An 18,683-nucleotide genomic window follows, 5' to 3' on the forward strand; every position below is an offset into this window, starting at 1 on the left:
TTGTAAATGCATATTCACATCTTTCATTAGATTTGGGAAAGTTTATGCCACTATTTCTTTGAATATTCCTTCTATCCCTTTCTCTCTTTATTCTTTTAGGGCTCTCAAAATGCAACATTCTTATGTCTGATGGTGTCCCACAGGTCTATTAGGCACAGTTCACTTTTTTTTTCATTCTTTTTTTGCTCTGCTCTTCAGTTTGAATAATTTCAATTGTCTTATCTTCAAGTTCACTGATTTTTTTCTTCTACTAGCTCCAATTTGCTGTTGAAGCCCTCTAGGGGATTTTTCATTTCAGTTATTGTGTTCAACTTCGGTGTTTCTGTCAGTTCTTTTAAAAAAATTCTACTCCTTTATTGAGATTTTCATATTGTTCATTCATTGTTTAACTGATACCCTTTACTTCTTTCTCTGCGTTTTCCTTTATTTCTTTGACTATACTGAGAATCATTTTTTTAAAAGTCTTTGTCTGTGTTTCTGTTTGCTAAAGCTATCAAATTGCAAGATACCGAAAATGGAATAGCTTTTATAGAGGGATTTATTAAGGTACAAATTACAACTCTAAGGCTGTGAAAATGTCCCAATTAAGGCACCAACAGGAGGACACCTGAGAGGAAAGGCAGCATCCAAATTCCTCTGTCACATGTGGGAAGGCACATGGTGACATCTGCTGGCCCTCTTGAGTTGGTTTCAAAATGGCTCTCTCGGCTCCTGTGGGTCATTCTGGCTTCTGCTGGAGGGCTTTCCTTCTGCATCTCCAAAATGTCCATGTCTAGGAATCTGCTCTCTGTATTAGCTTTTTTAAGGACTCCGGTAAACTAAGCCTCACCTCATGGGTCTCCATGGAAACAATCTAATCAAGAGGTCCCACCCTACAATACTGGATTAGGATTAAAAGAATATGGCTGTGCGGGTGCAAGGGTAGTTCAGTGGTAGAATTCTCGCCTGCCATGTGGGAAACCCTGATTTGATTCCTGGTCCATTTCTCCAAAAATAAACAAACAACAAATAAGCAAAATAAGCAACAAACAAAGAAACCAACAAACAAAATTCAACAAATGGTGCTGCAATAAGAACATACTCACATGGAAAAATAATGAAATGTGACCCCACTGTACAGCATACCAAAAGAAAAAAAAAATGGCTGCACCCACAAGATTGGATTAGAATGAAGAGAACAGGGCTTTTCTGGGGTATATAACAGTTTCAAACCAGCACAGTTTGCCATGTCCAAAGTCTAATTTTCTTTATTCATAGCTTCTGGATTTTTATCTCGTTCTTTTGACTGGGTCATCATTTTCTGTTTCTTTGTTTATCTTGTAATCTTTTGTTGCACACTGTACATTTCACCATTTTAAAGTGTTAATTCTGGAACTTAGTCTCTGAGCTATCTGTACCTAAAATTTTATAACCAGCTTGTGAAATAATAAAGATTTCCTTGAATGCCAGAAGCTAAGAAATACAAACAAGTGCAATAAATACCTTTCACAGCCCTTGAAAATTGGCTGTGCATTTATTGGTACTCTCCTTCAGAGTTTAGCTCTCCTATCAAGAAGATCAGCCCGAGGTGAAAGTGTGAAGTCCTCTCTGTCTTTTCTGAGCATATGCCCTGACCTGAGCTTTGCTTGTGGCCTGTGCAGTTCTCCCATTTACAGGTATATGACTGCCCCCTGTACTTCCTATGAAATACACTTTTCCCTCTCCCAGGTGATCTATTGCATGACTTAAAGCAATAATCCTTCAGTCCATGACCCTTTGATTTAAATGTTCTTACACTTCTTTAGTTATCCACACACTTCTTCCTATAGGTCAAGTTCTGGGAGAGTGAGGTCAGGAGGAGAGTCATGGTTCAGTCCTTCATGTTGCGACTGATAGATTGGCATGGACACGCAGGCACTCCAGTATGTGCATAGGGATTACTCTGCTCTCACTGGTACAGGACCAAGACCCACAATGTGAGCAGAGGCTGGTTTCACATTGTACAGGCAATGGAGTGGGGGAGGGGCCAGCAAGGGTGCCACAAGTTTCCCCTAAAGTTTTCAAAGCTGTTATTTCTTGAATTGGCACTCACCCAGTTACTGTAACCTTTTTAGTCCTTTCCAGAGTTTTTAAGAAGATGGTGCTGCCATTTTTTGCAAGTTTTCTAAAGATTACATGGGAAAACAGCACCTTGGAGAATCTCATGCCACCATCTTGGTTGACCAGACCTATAAAAAAATATTTTTAAAGTCACTAATCCAAATCTATATAGTGAGTGACATCAACATCTAACTGGGGGATTAGTCCATAACTCAGAAGTCACACTTGACATTTCCCTGTCCCTTAATCTCCATTTCTCATCCGTCACCCACTGGAGCATCCCCTCTGGGAGATGAAGCCTTGTGGCCAAATAGAGCTGTGCTTTAGTTAAATGACTATAAGGAGCCACCTTATCTATGTTAGTCCAAATCGCCACATCACTTACCCAGACTCTCATAAGAATTTCCTAAGTGGTCTATAAGGATGATTCATTCTTATCCATTTTCCACCCACAGCCAGAGTGATCTCACTAAATGACAAATCTTACCATGTCCACCTTCTACTTAGATTAATTATGACATCATATCTCTTAAAATAAAACAAATATCTTTACTCTAACCTTCAAAACTCTGCAAGACTGGTCTGAACATCATTTCTACCATATCCCTTCATGTGCTCCAGCTACAGTAGCCTTCTTTCAATAATATGAACCTTACATATGTCCTCCAACACCAGTCCTTTGCACAAGATGCTCTCTCAGCTTGAACATTCTCCCAATATCCTACCACTGCCATCATCTCCACCACGACTTTCACATATGCCTAGTTAATTTCTACTCATCATTCAGATGTGTGCCCTCAGGACACCACATGTATATCCTTGGTGGCATTGATCACAATTGTTATTTTAAATTCATTTGTAAGATTATGTGATTAAGGTTTATCTTCCTTTCCAGACTGTAAGTTCCATATGAACGCATGTAAAAACATATCTATTTTTGTATATTATGGAACATAGATGGCATTCCATACATATTTGCCTAATTCATACATGAAAAAATAGCATGCTTACTGAAATTTACAAGAAATTTTTAAGGCTGATAAGAACAATAGGTAGTTATTTCTTATATAGCAGCAATTCCAAAAGAAATAGCTAAGGAGGTGCAATGGTGGCTCAGCAGGTAGCATTCTTACCTGCCTTGCCGTAGACCTGGGTTCGATTCCCAGTGCCTGCCCATGCAAAAAAAAAAAAAAAAAATAGCTATTTAGTACCATTAAAACAATCTAAATGGGCAAGTTGTTCTAAAACAATGTCAGTATAAGAAACACTAGAAAGTATAAACATAAAATATAATTGCGATTGGGCTCTAGAATGGTACATTTAAGAGTTTATGTAATATAAGAAATCAGCAGATTTTTACAATATTTTAGGTGGCCATCCCTTAATCTTTTATCTATGTGTTTTTAAATATCAGTACCACACTGAGAACAGACTCTGAGGAAGTTGAAAAAAAAACCCAAACTGATTCAACTAGTAGTACCCTCTTCCATTTCCTTCTGAGTAAAAAGAGGTGTCAGCTTCACAAAGCTCCTAGCCATTGGCAGACCTGATAATCCATCTGTTTTTTAATTAAACAGACTGAACATTGCTTCATTTGAATTGGATACTTTCCATCTTTCTAAAGCTTTTTTACCACAGAGCAGCCTATCTGCAAGAAAAGAAATCCAACAATAATGCCTCATTTTTCACTCTTACTAAAAATAGAGATCCTGATTTGCCAATCTTTAAAAGTTCCTTATTTTAACCTGGATGCTATCTCCAAAAAAATTATTAATGTTTTAATTTAGTTAACTACAGATGTTTAAGTGCTGTTATGTCTTTTATTTTTAGATGGGTAGGGAGAACAAAGAAGTTTAGTAGTAAATTAAATTCCTTTATTCTATTAACAAAAACTCAATAAATCACTAGCCTTTAACCATCATGGCCATAAAGGAATTAATAGCACACTTTCATTTATTTATTTGTACTACAAAGGTTTACAAATGCTGACCACTTAACCTACTTGATTGACAGGGAAAGAGATGAAAGATGCCATCCCTGTCTTCAAGACGCTCAGAGTCTAGTGAAGGAGAAAGAAAATAAATATGGGTTGCTAAATGCCAAGACAGATTTTAGTCGGTCCACATGAAAGACAAGAAGGAGTTATCTGAACAAAGAAGGAGAAGAAGGGATTTGAGGCAAAAGAAATTTCATGAACCCTGAAAATAAAAGAGTTTTAGGAACTGTAAAGGATGAAAGTCAAGGCTGTAAAGGTAAATAGAATTTATGTTAAGAAAGACCTTAAATTTTCTGCTGAGTTTAGAGTCTACCTTAAAATTGAAGAGAAAGGATCATAAGAAGGTTGTGACATCAAATTTCTCACTTAGAAAAATTATCTTGGAACATGAACTTAAAGGAGAAAACCTGTTCATAAAGTTTAAAAGCATAACTCCTAAAATGGGAGACAGTGTCGTATTACTATAAAAAATGAAAAGAAGACTTGTTTTAGTTTCCCAGCTGCAAACATCAGGAATTTATTGGTTCATGGTTCCAGAAGCTAGAATGCTTGTTTCCTCCTGGGGTCAATATCTTCTACCTGGCCAGCAATCTCTAAGATTCCTTGGCTCTCCTGCAACAGTGAAATGCATGTGGTGGCACTTCTCCTTTCTATTCCAGGTTATTGGCATCCAGCTTTGGGCTGCTCCCCGTGGCTTCTCTTTCTGCATGCAATTTCCATAGTTTATACAGACGTCAGCTGGATTGGATTAAGGCCCACCCTCATTCAGTTTGGGCTCACCTTAATTAACAACATCTTCAAGGTCTTATTTGCAAACAGCTTCACACCCATAGGACCAGTGGTTGGTGGTTTTGAACAAGTCTTTTGTGGGGGATATGATTCAATTCCCCAAAGGAATATTACACTTCAGCTGACTGTCTAGAGAAGTATGCTATTGAAAACTCTTCCCTGCAGTAGAAATAATTCAATATAGAAACTCAGCAAAAAAGAGCTTATAGGGCGGGCCATGGTGGCTCAGCAGGCAAGAATGCTTGCCTGCCATGCCAGAGGGCCCGAGTTCGATTCCCAGTGCCTGCCCATGTAAAAAAAAAATAACTTATAAACTAGCAATTTAACTGAAAACGTATTCTCAAAATTTTATTTTTAATGGTGTTTGTGATTGTGCAACATTATCAGATTTTTCTATTGTATTGGAGGGAAAAAAAGTAGAGTACGAAATTTCCCAGAGATAGTTTGTTCATGAGAAGGGAATTTTGGAAAGCATTTTTTTCACAAGCACATAATTTGCAGAGTTCCCCAGCAAGTAGCTGAGAGAACTCAACGAAAATTCCCTTGCAGCTGTGAGGCAAGGTTCTTAAAAGGCCTAGGAAGAGGCTAAGTTAGATTTTCACCAGAAATAGTTAAAAGAAACATGGCTGGGGAAGATAATAAACATAGTTGAAAGAAGCCAAGATTGACATCAGGTAAATGGAACCAAAGAATTGGGTCTAAAAGTATAAAGTGACAACAGAAATAGGAAAACAAACAAATGCAGGAAGCTAACAGCTTAGGAAATAAGGCAGACTAAAATTCAGGATGGGTCCAGACAAACAGATCTAAACCAAGACGTCCTTTCAAAGTGACCTTAACTAAAACTGCTTCCATTAACTAAAACTGCTTCCATTAACAAATATCCTTGATAGTAAAGTCAAGAGAACTATTCAAATCTTGTCCTAGTGACTCCTAGTCCTGGTTTTTCTTCTTTTCTGGTCACGTATGTTCATTCAATCTTGGAACACACACATGGTATGGACATATGGGTTGTTTACAGCACCTTCCTTTTTGATAGGAAGAATATCCATTCTTATTAGTAACTGTCCATGCTGAACTGGTTCTTAAAAATGTTCAGTGTTTTCAGTACCACTACCGCTTATTTTTTGTTCTCAGGATCCTGCCTAGGATCTTTTTCTTTTACTTTTCAGACTATATCTGGACAATATAATCTTTTCCCATTGTTTCAGATGTTTTGTTTTGGCTCTTAAATCTAAATCTTTACCCAAATATCTTTCCTGCACACTACTGATCACTCAGCCTGCTTCTACTCTGAAGTCATACTGCATGATCCATTTACAGCATATTCTTGATAACGCCTCTTCATCTTTCACATCTCAGCTTTAGTGTCACTTTCTCAAGTTTGTCTTCTCTGATACCAGCCTTCCAAGTCTAGAGGTCTAGTACTTTCCTCCACTTAATCTAGTCGAACATTTATTACACTTTACTAATTACCTGCAAGTTATCTCTATCCCCTACTAAGTTATAAACTCCAACAAGATAGAAACGGTAATTTTTTGTGTTCATCAAAGTGCATATAATATTAGTCAATAAATATTTATTGAATAATGTGATGAATTATTATCAAAATGAAAATGGGTTGGCCCTCCACACAAGCCAGAGCACTGAGTAGGCTTCTGAATTTTCAAAATACAATGTGAACTATGTCACTTTCTTATCTGGTTCTATGCTATGTGGACCTGTCCTCAATCAATAATAGAAAGCACTAGCAGTCTATGCCCTTCTCAAAAACTACCAACCTCAAATTAGCTGCTCTCCTATTTTTCACAGAAAATAGAATTCAAGAGAATTTCAGACAAATTGTCCTAGGAACAAACAATGTCCCTTTTACTCTAAGTATTCTGAACTGTCCATTAGGTCTCAGAGGAAGACAGCTTCACATTACTATAAAAATGAAAAAAAAAAAAGAGGACTCAAATTGGACCACCATAACTCTACACATTTAGACCACATTACATTAGCCCTTGAAAGAATCACCTGAGGCCAATGCATTGCAAAATTCCAGGGGCACAACACATAGTGTTCTGTGTGAAAACTACACTTTGTAGCACTCCCCCCACCCAACACACAGGCATACTTTATAGTCCATTTGAATTACATCCTCTAGATAATATTAAATGATGGTCCTGGTATCACCTCCACTGAATTGTTCTTTGTGTTAAACTTCTAACATTTATAAAAAGCTAGAAACAGACATGTGAAATTCACTCCAACATTTTCAGTAAAAATATCGTTAACGATACTGTGCTCTTCAATCACAGCCCTCTATATGGATGCCCCAGAAGGAGATGGATTTCAGAATTCAGCATTAGCACAAACCCAATACTAAGTTTTTGAAGAAAAGTAGCAAAATAGTCAAACTACTATCAGGTCTTGAGGGAAATTCTGAAGGCTCAACATCTCTCCCTGTCCCTTCTCACTATGCCCTTAAGAGGGAAAAATTCGCCGTGAATTTGCCAAATTCCAAAGTTAGGTTATAGTACTAGGTATCTTTTTGGAATGTTTGTCTTCCACTATGCCGAAGACATGAGCTATGGCCCAAGGATCTGACCTGTCTGGGGAGAGGTATCCTTACTGCCTAGACAGCATTGCTTCCTTCCCCTTAGAAAGCCACGTGGGCCAGGAGGGAAAGGTGAACTTGGATCTGCCTATTCTAGGAAAGAGTAATCCTTCAGAACTAGCCAAACTCACCAGCAATACGGGTCCACACTGGGCTTGGAGTCAAATTTCAGACTAGAAAACAAATTAAATTCTCTTTAATAGTATTGTTTCTGTGAGTGTTAATTTTATGTGACATCTTGGCTAGGTTTTGGTGCCCAGTTGTTTGATCAAGCACTAATATAGCTGTGGCTCTGCAGTTATTTTGTTGATGTGCTTAACATCTACAATCAACTGACTTAAGGAATATTACCCTCAACAATGTTAGTAGGCTTCATTCAATCAGCTGAAGGCCCTAAGGCCAAAAACTAAGATTTCCTGGAAAAGGAGAAATTCTGTCTCAAGATTACAATATCCACTCCCATCTCAGTTTCTAGCCTGCCAACTTGCTCTACAGATTTCAGACATGCCAGCTCACACAATTGCCTGAACTAATTCCTTAAAATAAATCATATACACAATGTGATTCTGTTTCTCTGGCAAATCCGTATAAACAAATTCCCCCGAGGTGGGGTAACAGTGAAAGGGTGGATTAAGTCTTTGGGGTACTGCTTTGTTTCCATATAGTATCCATTTTAACATCCTTATGAATAGCCAAAGATATTTCAAAGGAGAAAAATAGCAAGGTACTATATGGTAAGACATATTATAAAGGTAAGATAGGTGTTAAAACATGGCATTGCCACAAGAATAGACAGATAAACTGAAAGAATAGTTTTAAGCAAAAGAGGGATATAATTAGATTTGCATTTTGAAAGAATACCATGGCAATATAGAGAATGGATTAGAAAAAGGCAATAGTAGACAACCAGGATATCAGTTTGGAAGCTTTTGCGGTATTTCTGAGAAGACGTTATAGGAGCTTGAACAATGGAAATTGCAAAGGAAATGAACAGATCCAAGAGATATTTGAAAATCAGAATCACTATAACTTGTAATTGGTGAGATAGAGGTGAGAAAGGAAAGAGGTAGGAATGGTGCTAAACTTCCTGAATTAGCCACATAGTGGATAATAACTCCATTACAGAGCAAGTTTTAAGGGAATATATTGAGGTTTGGACTGATTTTCAGTGTGAGATGTCCATATGACAAATAGAGAAAACAGAGACTTTTTGCTTTTGACTTAGGAAAGAACTGTGACCTGGAGATTTATACTTGGGAGTCAATAACATATAGGTAATTCTTAAAGCCAAGATATTGCAAAATAGCACCCAAGAGAGGATACAGAATGAGAAGACATGATGTTTAATAGAATTTTGAGGATTACCTAAAGAATGGACAGAGGAAAGGAGCTTGCAAAGGAGACTGAAAAGACTGGATGAAAAGAAACAGGGAAATCAGGTGGAAAATTGTAGAATGAGCTCTCCGAGTAACTAGGGGAAGAGAGATTTTTCAGAAAGGAGGGAGTGTGATATGGAATCAAAAGTGTCAAATACTACTGATAAGTCAAGTAAAAATAAAAAGAACTGGAAAATGTTCACTGGACTCAGCAAAAAAGTCATTCAGGACCTTGACAGGAGTAGTTTAGAGTAGTGAAATAATGCTAAATTGCTAAATGCTGAAAAATTGAAAAATGAATGCAAGTAAAGAAACAGCAACAGGGAGTATGGATGACATTTTCAAGAGGTTCAAATGTGAAGAGGACAAAAATGTTAGAAGAAGCAGTTAATAAAACCAGGGAAGTTTTATTGATTTGCTTATTTGTTGGTTGTTTAGTTTTTTGTTTATTTAAGATAGGAGGAAATTTAACATGTGGGAATGCTGATGGGAAAGTGTGGTAGCCAACCACCAAGATGGCTCCCAATAATCCTGCCCGCTAGTTTCACGTGACCTCTGCCCAGTGTGAACAATAGGATTGGTTGGAAATGAAGATTAGGTCACAAAATACTTTGTGATTTCTGCCTTGCTCTCTTGGATCACTTGCTCTGAGGGAAGGCAACTATCATATTGTGAAGACACAAGCAGCTCTAAGGAGAGGTCCATGTCCCACATGGCAAGCAACTGAGGCCCCTGCCTACAGCTATGTGAGTGAGCCATCCTATAAACAGATCCTCTGACACCAACCAAGCTTTCAGATGATGACAGCAGCGCCATGAGGGACTCTAAGCCAGAATCATCCAGTTTACAGACTCCAGGATTCCTGACCTACGGAAACGGTGTGAGATAATAAATATTTATTGTTTTAAGCTGGTAAAGTGTTATGTAGCAGTAGATAATACAGAAAATATAGTATAGAAAAGGAGAGTTTAAAGTACAAAAGAAAGAAGAAAATATTGATATGCAAAATATCTGGGGAGATGGAAGAAGAAAGCTGCTTAAGTGAAATGACCAGCTTGAGGCAGGAGAAAGGACACCTCTTTGATCCCATGGGAAGGAAATGAAAGGGGAGCTATAGATCAAGCCAAGTGGCTGGTCAATGCCAGGTAAGGAGGAAGCTTCTGTCTAATGTTCAAACTTTTCTATGATAAGAAGAAAGTATTATTTGTTAAGAGTGATGAAGGAGGTGGAAAGGTTTAAAGTTAGAAGAGGACAAAGAAATTTTAAGCAACTGTTGGAGGGACTAGGAAGGGCATACCTGGGAGACAAAGACTTCTCAATAGCATTGAGAGTGACATGATGTCAGAGATCATGAACTTTTTATATGACCAATCTGTGAATTTTGTCTACATTAGATGTGAGCTACAGAAGTACCTTTTGGCAAGGCTCACGAAACAGCTTTAGACTACATTCAAATTAAGACAAGTTGCCTACACTATAGTTTAATCACAGCTAATAAAAATGGCAGGTATGACTGAAGAAAAGCACAGCGTATTATATCAGAAAAAGATGGGAAACTGTGTGGCTAAGGAAATTCATACAAATCTACCATCCATTGTTGTGTAAAGCTATGGGCTATATAACTAGCCTTTTACAAAGTAACAGTCAATCAACATTGTAGGAAATCGTGAAAAATTGTTCCTAGGTATTACTAATGATTTATTATTTCATGCTTTTGCATCTAAATACCTTTTCCTTTTCTCTGTCTCTCCCATGTCTTTAAAAGGCAATTATTAATAGAGCCTAATGGAACTCTTGAATATCTTAAGCATCCATACAAGCTTATCTCTCTTCATTCTTACATTTAATAAACCTCATTCTTCAGAACTGGGCCATCAAATTTGTTTTACCCATTGAACACAACATATACATAAACATAAACATAATTGTTATGCTCTAACCCATAAAGTAAACTTTTCTCTCTAAAATAAATACCCATAACTGGAGTTCAAATGGCAAAGCAGTATTATACAAACCACCTTCAATCTAACCTGTTCTAATTCATCTCTTTAGATAGTATTTTTTTAATTCTTGTTTCTTTTTTATTAATTGTTTATGTTCATAATTTATGATCATTGTATAAAAATAGGAAATAAATGTAAATAAAAGAAAAATTTTAAAAAATCAATACCAAAAGGTTAAATGCACACATATACATTATTCTAGTTTGCTAGCTGCCAGAATGCAGCACACCAGAAACGGCTTGGCTTTTAATAAAAGGGGATTTATTTTGTTAGTTTTTCAGAGGAAAGGCAGCTAACTTCCATCTGAGATTCTTTCTTACGTGGGAAGGCTCAGGGTGATCTCTGCTGGCCTTCTATCCAGGCCTCTGGGTTCCAACAACTTTCCCCAGAGTGGTGTCTTTCTGCATCTCCTAAGGCCTGGGCTGTGCTGCGAGTGCTGAGATGAAGTATGCTGAGCTGCTTGGGCTGTGCTATGTTGTGTTCTCTCATTTAAGCACCAGCCAATTAAGTCAAACGTCATTCACTGCAGCAGGCATGCCTCCTAGCCAACTGCAGATGTAAATCAGCGACAGATGAGGTTCACATGCCATTGGCCCTTGCCCACAGCAACAGAACTAGGTGCCTTCACCTGGCCAAGTTGACAACTGAATCTAACTAGCTAGCTAGTTAGATTGTAATATACCAGAAACATGGAATGGCTTTTTAAAAAGGGAATTTAATAATTTGCTAGTTTACAATTCTAAGGCCGAGAAAATGTCCCAATTACAACAAGTCTATAGAAATGTCCAATCAAAGGCATCCAGGGAAAGATACCTGGGTTCAAGAAGGCTGATGAAGCTCAGAGTTTCTCTCTTAAGTGAGAAGGCACATGGTGAACACAGTCAGGGCTTCTCTCTCAGTTGGAAGGGCACATGGTGAGCATGGTGTCATCTGCTAGCTTTCTCTCCTAGCTTCCAGTTTCATGAAGCTTCCCGGGAGGCATTTTCCTTCTTCATCTCTAAAGGTCGCTGGCTTGTGGACTCCACTTCTTGTGGCTGCATTGTTCTGCTCAGCTCTCTCTGAATCTCCTTCATTCTCCAAAATGTTTCCTCTTTTATAGGACTCAAGAAATTTATCAAGACTCACCCAAATGGGTGGAGGCATGTCATCACCTAATCCAGTTTAACAATCACTCTTGAGTAAATGACATCATCCAGGGAGATGATCTGATTACAGTTTCAAACATACAGTATTGAATAGGGATTATTCTACCTTTATGAAATGGGATTTTGATTAAAGCATGGCTTTTCTAGGGGGCATACTTCCTTTTAAACCAGCACATACATCCATCAAAGAAAGAAGTTTATCCAGATCAATTTTTAGGCAAGTTTGCCAGAAATTAATCCAGGAAGAAAAAGATGGTGTGCTTTGGAAATGTCAATGTATTGCTTTCCCCCTTTGGGAGCTTTGCCCAAGAGCTGGCATTGTGTGAATGCACAGCCCCTCTGGCTCACTCAGGCAGGGCTTCACTAGTACCCAGGATGAATGGCATGAGAGAGTAGGGGACACTTGCCTGTCTAAGGATCACATAGATTCTGTTTTCTTTTTTATTCCAAGATAAACCAGACTTTAAAAGATTTATAGAAGCTCACCCTTCATTAACTGAACAATAGGCAATGATACCCTAAAACATGAATGCTGCTCCCTTGTATTAATAATATTCATTAATGGATAAAATATTTCATGCAAATAAAAGATTTTAGACCCAATGTCTGAAATTTAATATTTTTCAGCCATTTCTATTTTTAAAGAGGCATATTTCTGAAACTACTTTGGGTTTTATTTCAGTAAACAATAACACACACTAATGTAAACAGATACACTGCCAAGTCATTATTCCCATCATTATTAAGGCAAATAGTCAGCCCCACAGACTGACCTGAAGCACTATAAATAATGAGGGTGCTAAACAGAATCCAATGAATAATTCATGAAACCTAATTCTTCCAGTTTCTTTGGCAGTTCTCTCACAGCCAGCTGAAACAATGCAGAATGATTACGAAGATATATCATCTGTATTGCTAGGGTATATGCCTTATCTATTAAAGTAAGTCATTTATTTAAAAAATAACCATCATCTCAAGGCTACTTTGCATTCCAAATGCTTTCTTTTGTAGAATAATGTTATGCAAATGTACCTTACTGGAGTTTAAAAATGAGATAGTATGCAGTGGAAGTCTGCTTCACACTTAAGTCTTGATTTAGGGGTGAACTGAATCTCCAAGGGTAAGATGGTATGTTCTGAGGCTCTCAGAAGCACTGTGTTGCATTCCTGGTCCACTGCCTCACCAACATGAAGGAATCTAGTACCATAAAAAAAAAAAAATGATCCTAGGAGTTAAGTGAGCTGAGACACTTGTTCTATTTCTGATCTGCAACACTGGCTCAATTTGACCTCAGCTGAGGAACTAAACTTGTCTAGACTTTTGTCTCTTACTCTATAACATGAGTGAGGACTGGAATAACTATGAGATTCTTTTTGATCTTCTATTATTCTATGATCTACATCACCCACAAACTGATCTCCTAGATTCCAACCACATTCCACTTATTGCAAGAACTGCAATCACAGAGAAAATGTTTGTTTTGCTCTCCAGTGTATCTTCAGTACCTAGTACAATGCCTGACCCATTGGAGTATTGCAAGAAATCTTTATTGAATAAATGAGTGAACTTAGTCCAATTGAAAAATACAGTATCTCTCTCATTTCTTCTTTCATATGATTTTTTCATACAGCAAAAATTTGGAAGTCAAAGCCCCAAAATACTGGCAGCAGCTCGTAAGAGAATTCTCATGAGAATTATTCCATTCAGTAGCAAATATCTTAGTTTACAGTTCCCATGAAAGTTATCAGAGCACCATATCTTCCCAGATATATTGTAGAGTTAGAATTTGAATATGGTTTTCTATTACTCAGTGTTATTAGGCATTTTAATTTCCTCGTTACTAAAGCAAAGACCATGCAATAGGTCACCTTAAACAACAGCAATTTATTTGCTCACAGTTTGAGGCTAGGAGAAATACAACTCAAGCCATCATCAAGGTATGCTTTCTTCCCAAATACTAACATTCTGGAGCTAGCTGCTGGTGATCCTTGGTCCATGGCGTCTCTGTCACATAGCAACAAATGTACATGGCAGCCTCTCCTGGCCTCTTCCTTCAGGGTTCCATTGATCTTCAGTTTCTTGCTTCCCATGGCTTTCTCTCTCTCTCTCTCTCTCTCTCTGAATTTCATTCTTCTTACAAAGGATTCCAGTAATAGGATTAAGACCCACACTGATAGATGCAGGCCACACCTTAACCAAAGTAGCCTCATCAAAAGTCCTACTTACAATGGGCTCATACCCGCAGGAATGGATTAAGTTTAAGAACATTTTTTTTTTCTAGGGCACATAGCTCCAAACCACCACATTAGATTTAGGACTAACATTCTGAATAACAACTGGTTATCTTTTTTGATAGCCAATAGTTGTCCTATTGTAGAGCAACAAAATCTCTCCCTCTCCCAAAACATACATATGAACACATACGCACACTTAAACCTAAACTTATCCTCAAAACACAGACACGAAAAGTACACACACTAAGAAGAGGTTCAAAGTGGCATACCAAGAATGATTCCAGAAGAGAATATTCTATAGCTCCTATTGACCTCATGCTCACCACAATCCAGTTTGTGTCGTATCCTCAGTGTTTGATTCAAACTCTGTTCTATGGATTTACAGCATTGTGTCCAAGAGCTGAGGACTAATATTTTATTCCCTTCTTCAGGAAGCCCGCCTGGTTTAGGTCAGCAGTGGTAGGGAAAAGCATTTCAAGCTTTGAATTTCAATGTATCAGAAGAGTATTCAAGCAGATTATTATAATCACTCAAACACATAAAAGTAAGATATTCTAAATCTAATGAATACATCCATAATAGATGCTTTGACCAATATTGTGCTTTGTATAAAAGTATAATATCAAAGATAATAATGCAAACCCATAAACTATACAAGATACTCCCAGAACCATTTAACAAATTCATTGAGGTGGACCTTATAGTAGAAATCTCAATATTTATTCCACTACTCTCCCACTGAGTAGTAGCAATATAGTTTTAGAAATGTATCTAAGCTCAAATTCACTAAGGATTGGTTCAGGAATGAGCATGTAGCATATTTATAATCAATTAGATGTGAGAAGAGGAGTGCTAGAAGCTTCTGGAAAGGTTCTTTGCTTCTAAGACAGAACAGCAAAAGTCTGGTACCTCTCTATAGCTGGACATGAACGAGAACACATGTAGCCCAGATTGCAGAGACAACTGCTCATACTAGTCCACTCTAAGCACTTGGTATATTGAGCAAATGCTCCCTATTTAATTTCTCAATTTTTTCATTTGATTGTCGACAGTTTTTTTTTTTTAAAGTTAAATATGAAAGGCATCCTAGGAATAAAATTGTAGGAGTCAATCTGACACTGTGGAAAGAGCTTTATGGAAGAGATTGCAGCTATCTTAAAATCACAGAGGGAGCCAGACTTCCTTTGAAGCCTAATAGTATAGATGCCAAAATAGAAAAATAGAAAGAACTTCCATAATAACATTAATGAGCTACTAAATCAGTCAAATCTGTAGTCTACTCTGCTTCTGGACTTTCTGTCATTTGAGAGAGTAAATGTCTTATGTTTAAGTCAGTTAAGTCAGGTGTTCTGTTACTTGTAGCCCAAAGAATTCTATATGATATAGTTAGTCTATTTGTGGAGACTGTTTCCAAATTTTAAATATTCATATAATGAAGGTGACTTAAGGTGATCAAAAACAGAATTTAAAAGATAATAGCAAATCAGTGAAGAGTTCAGCACACATGGCAGAGAACAATTGCATACACTAACCCACTCGAGCACACAGTATACTGAACAAATATTTCCTATTTAATTTTTCAAGTTTTTCATTTGAGTATTGACAAGAAACTTTTTGGAAAAGTTAAATATGAGAGGTATCCTAGAAATAAAACTTTAGGTGCCAGTCTGACACTGTGGAAAGAGCTTGATGGAAGTAAGCGATGGGAAAGGCCTCCCTGATTTGCCCCTTTGCCAAGGAATGATAGTTTCTTGAGATATATTTCCTTGTTAAAATTATAAAAAGGATCTCAATCCTAGGACTTAAGTGAATAAGCTGACTTCTAACTGGAACTGAAATGAGATTTCTCACCCTGAGAAGTAGTACTACAAATATGATCAAGTGAATTACAGGAGAGATTTCACCCTACTCTATGAGACCCTTGGCTTGTTCCAGGGTGATGATTTCTAAATACAGAGAATTGGAAAACAGCAAATGTTGTATATCTTTAAGAATAAACTGGAAACTCAGAAGAAATTAAATTCAACAGAAATGATTGTTTAATACTGGCAGCTTTTACCACTACTATAGACAGACCCAGATTCCATGTGGAACTAAACTTTCTACAAGATCATTCTGGTAGGTTTCAAATTATAACTGACCTACTTACTTTTCAGGACCATAAAAACCAAGCTCATTGCCTTCCTTTGCCCTACTGCCTAAGGCACATCAATCACACTAAGCTAGTCAGGCTTCCTACGATTTATTTATATTCTCCTGTGTGTGTTTGTGACCACTCCTTTGTCTAGGATGAACTCTGCCTTTTCCACCTCCCATCTCTTCCATGTTCCTCTCCTTCCCTGCTCTTCTCTCAGCTGCTCCTTATCCATTCCTCTCTCCCTCCCTACCTCTAATCATCCTTTCAAGTCTAATATTCATTTGACCTCCTGCAGGAAGCCCTTGTTGACCACTTCTCTCCTCTGAATTCCTATGAAGGACACAATTCCAATGTGTCTTGATTTCATGAGGCAACATAGTAAAATAGAAGAACCCAGTTCAAGATAAAACAAGGATTCAAATCCCAGCTCTGATGCTTATTGGCTCCATAATTTTATAGCACATCCTCCATCAACAGTTTAAAATAATAATAAAAAAATAACAAGCATTAAATCCTAGTTCTGATACTTAGTATCTTTATTATCTGGAGCAGACACTCGGCCTGTCAGAACCTCAGTTTGCAGTTCTGTAAAACGAAAATAACATCTGTCCCACTGACCTCACTGAATTGTGAAAACTGAAATAAGATAATGTGTGTGATAGTGCTTTGAAATAATTATACAAATATCCACATGATAGGTTCTAAGAGAGTTATTAAATACATTCATAAAGAGATTTTTATTAACATGGAGAAATGCTTGTATTATAAAATTAAATAAATAAGGAAAATTCATAATTGTTCTAACATATTACTACAACTACATGAAATATACATTTTACAAATGATGATAGAGAAACATACAAAATCATTAATAGTAGTTTTCAAGGCAGGAACTAGGGTGAGGCAAATGCACTCAGGGCACAAAATTTAAGGAGGCATACATCTCATGCGAGTGGAGGGTCAGTCTCCTTAGACCTGGATATCCAGATACAGGTACAGGCTGGGTCAACACTGATGGGATGCACAAACCCAAAGGAAGGGGCCGGCCTATCTCCCTCCTGCCTTCCAGTCAGCCCTCTGGCAGATCCAACAGGAAACCAGTCAGCCATGGACACTGGCTGGCAGGGTTCCAGTCCCAGCATTACAGATTACAGTGGTTAAATTTGGAGCTGAGAAACAATGACTTAATAATCAGGCATACCTATTAACTAAAATTTCCATGAGGAAGAATATGTTTTAACTGTTTTTCCTTCTTTTGTAATTCAATCATTTTAAAGATACATTCTAACAGGGGGCAGGATCCTAAATCCCAGCTAGGATAGGGTGGAGAGTGAAGACTGGAACACGTCCATGAATTTAAATGCAGTGAGAGCACTTGCCTTACGTTAAGAACAGAGCCTGCCTGGAATTTTTTATGTCAGTATATGATTTCACAGTCCTAAAGTGATCAATATCCAAAAGAAATAACTCAATGGCAATTGTGTAACATAGGTAACATAGTGTCGCAGCTGAGGGCATGGATGCCAAAGTCAGATTACTTACTTTAAAATCTCAGCCGCAGCATTGATGGGCCCAGTGACTTTACCTCTTTGTCGCTTTAGCTTCCTCTTCTAGAAAATAAATATAATAACAGCCCCTATCTGACCATGCCACTGTGGAAATTAAATGAGTTAATCCATGTGTAATGATTAGAATAGTGCATGGAATATAGTAAATACTTAACAAATCTTGGCCACTATTCATGGCTGTATTAGTTTGAGTTCTCTAGAGAAACAGAATCAACAGGGAACACTTGCAAATATAAAATTTATAAAGCTATCTTATGTGACTGCAGGAATGCGGAGTCCACAATCCACAGGACAGGCTATGAAGCCAATGATTCCGATGGAGGGTCTGGATGAACTCCACAGGAGAGGAATGGAACCTGTCTCCTCTGAATCCTCCTTAAAAGGCTTCCCATGATTAGATTAAGCATCACTCATTGTAGAAGACACTCCCCTTTGGCTGATTACAAATGGAATCAGCTGTGGTTGCAGCTGACGTGATCATGATCTAATTCTATGAAATGTCCTCATTGCAACAGACAGGGCAACACTTGCCCAACCAGATAAATAGGTACCACAACTTGGCCAAGTTGACACAAGTCCCTGACCATGATAGTGGCTGATGATTAAAATTCTTCCTTTAGTTTAAAGGAATCCCTTTAGTTTAAAAAGTGCAAATGCCTTTGGGCATAGAACTTTATTATGGATTATTTATACTAGAGTACAAATAAAATATCTGAGGGCATTAGAAACATTAGTGCCCAGTATTCTTTTTCTT

At 37.6% G+C, this 18,683-nt stretch overlaps 1 long non-coding RNA gene across 1 annotated transcript in view; it reads right to left on the bottom strand.

Moving 5' to 3' along the window:
* Positions 1-1,113: 1,113 nt before the first annotated feature.
* The window catches only part of LOC143655587 (uncharacterized), a 76,539-nt gene continuing 58,969 nt past the window's right edge, over positions 1,114-18,683 (bottom strand). Inside the window, exon 3 of the long non-coding RNA XR_013162164.1 lies at positions 1,114-2,207. This is a non-coding gene — a long non-coding RNA (uncharacterized LOC143655587). The remainder of the gene's footprint in view (positions 2,208-18,683) is intronic.

The sequence above is a fragment of the Tamandua tetradactyla genome, chromosome 14 (assembly GCF_023851605.1).
Source record: "Tamandua tetradactyla isolate mTamTet1 chromosome 14, mTamTet1.pri, whole genome shotgun sequence".
Classification (NCBI taxonomy): domain Eukaryota; kingdom Metazoa; phylum Chordata; class Mammalia; order Pilosa; family Myrmecophagidae; genus Tamandua; species Tamandua tetradactyla.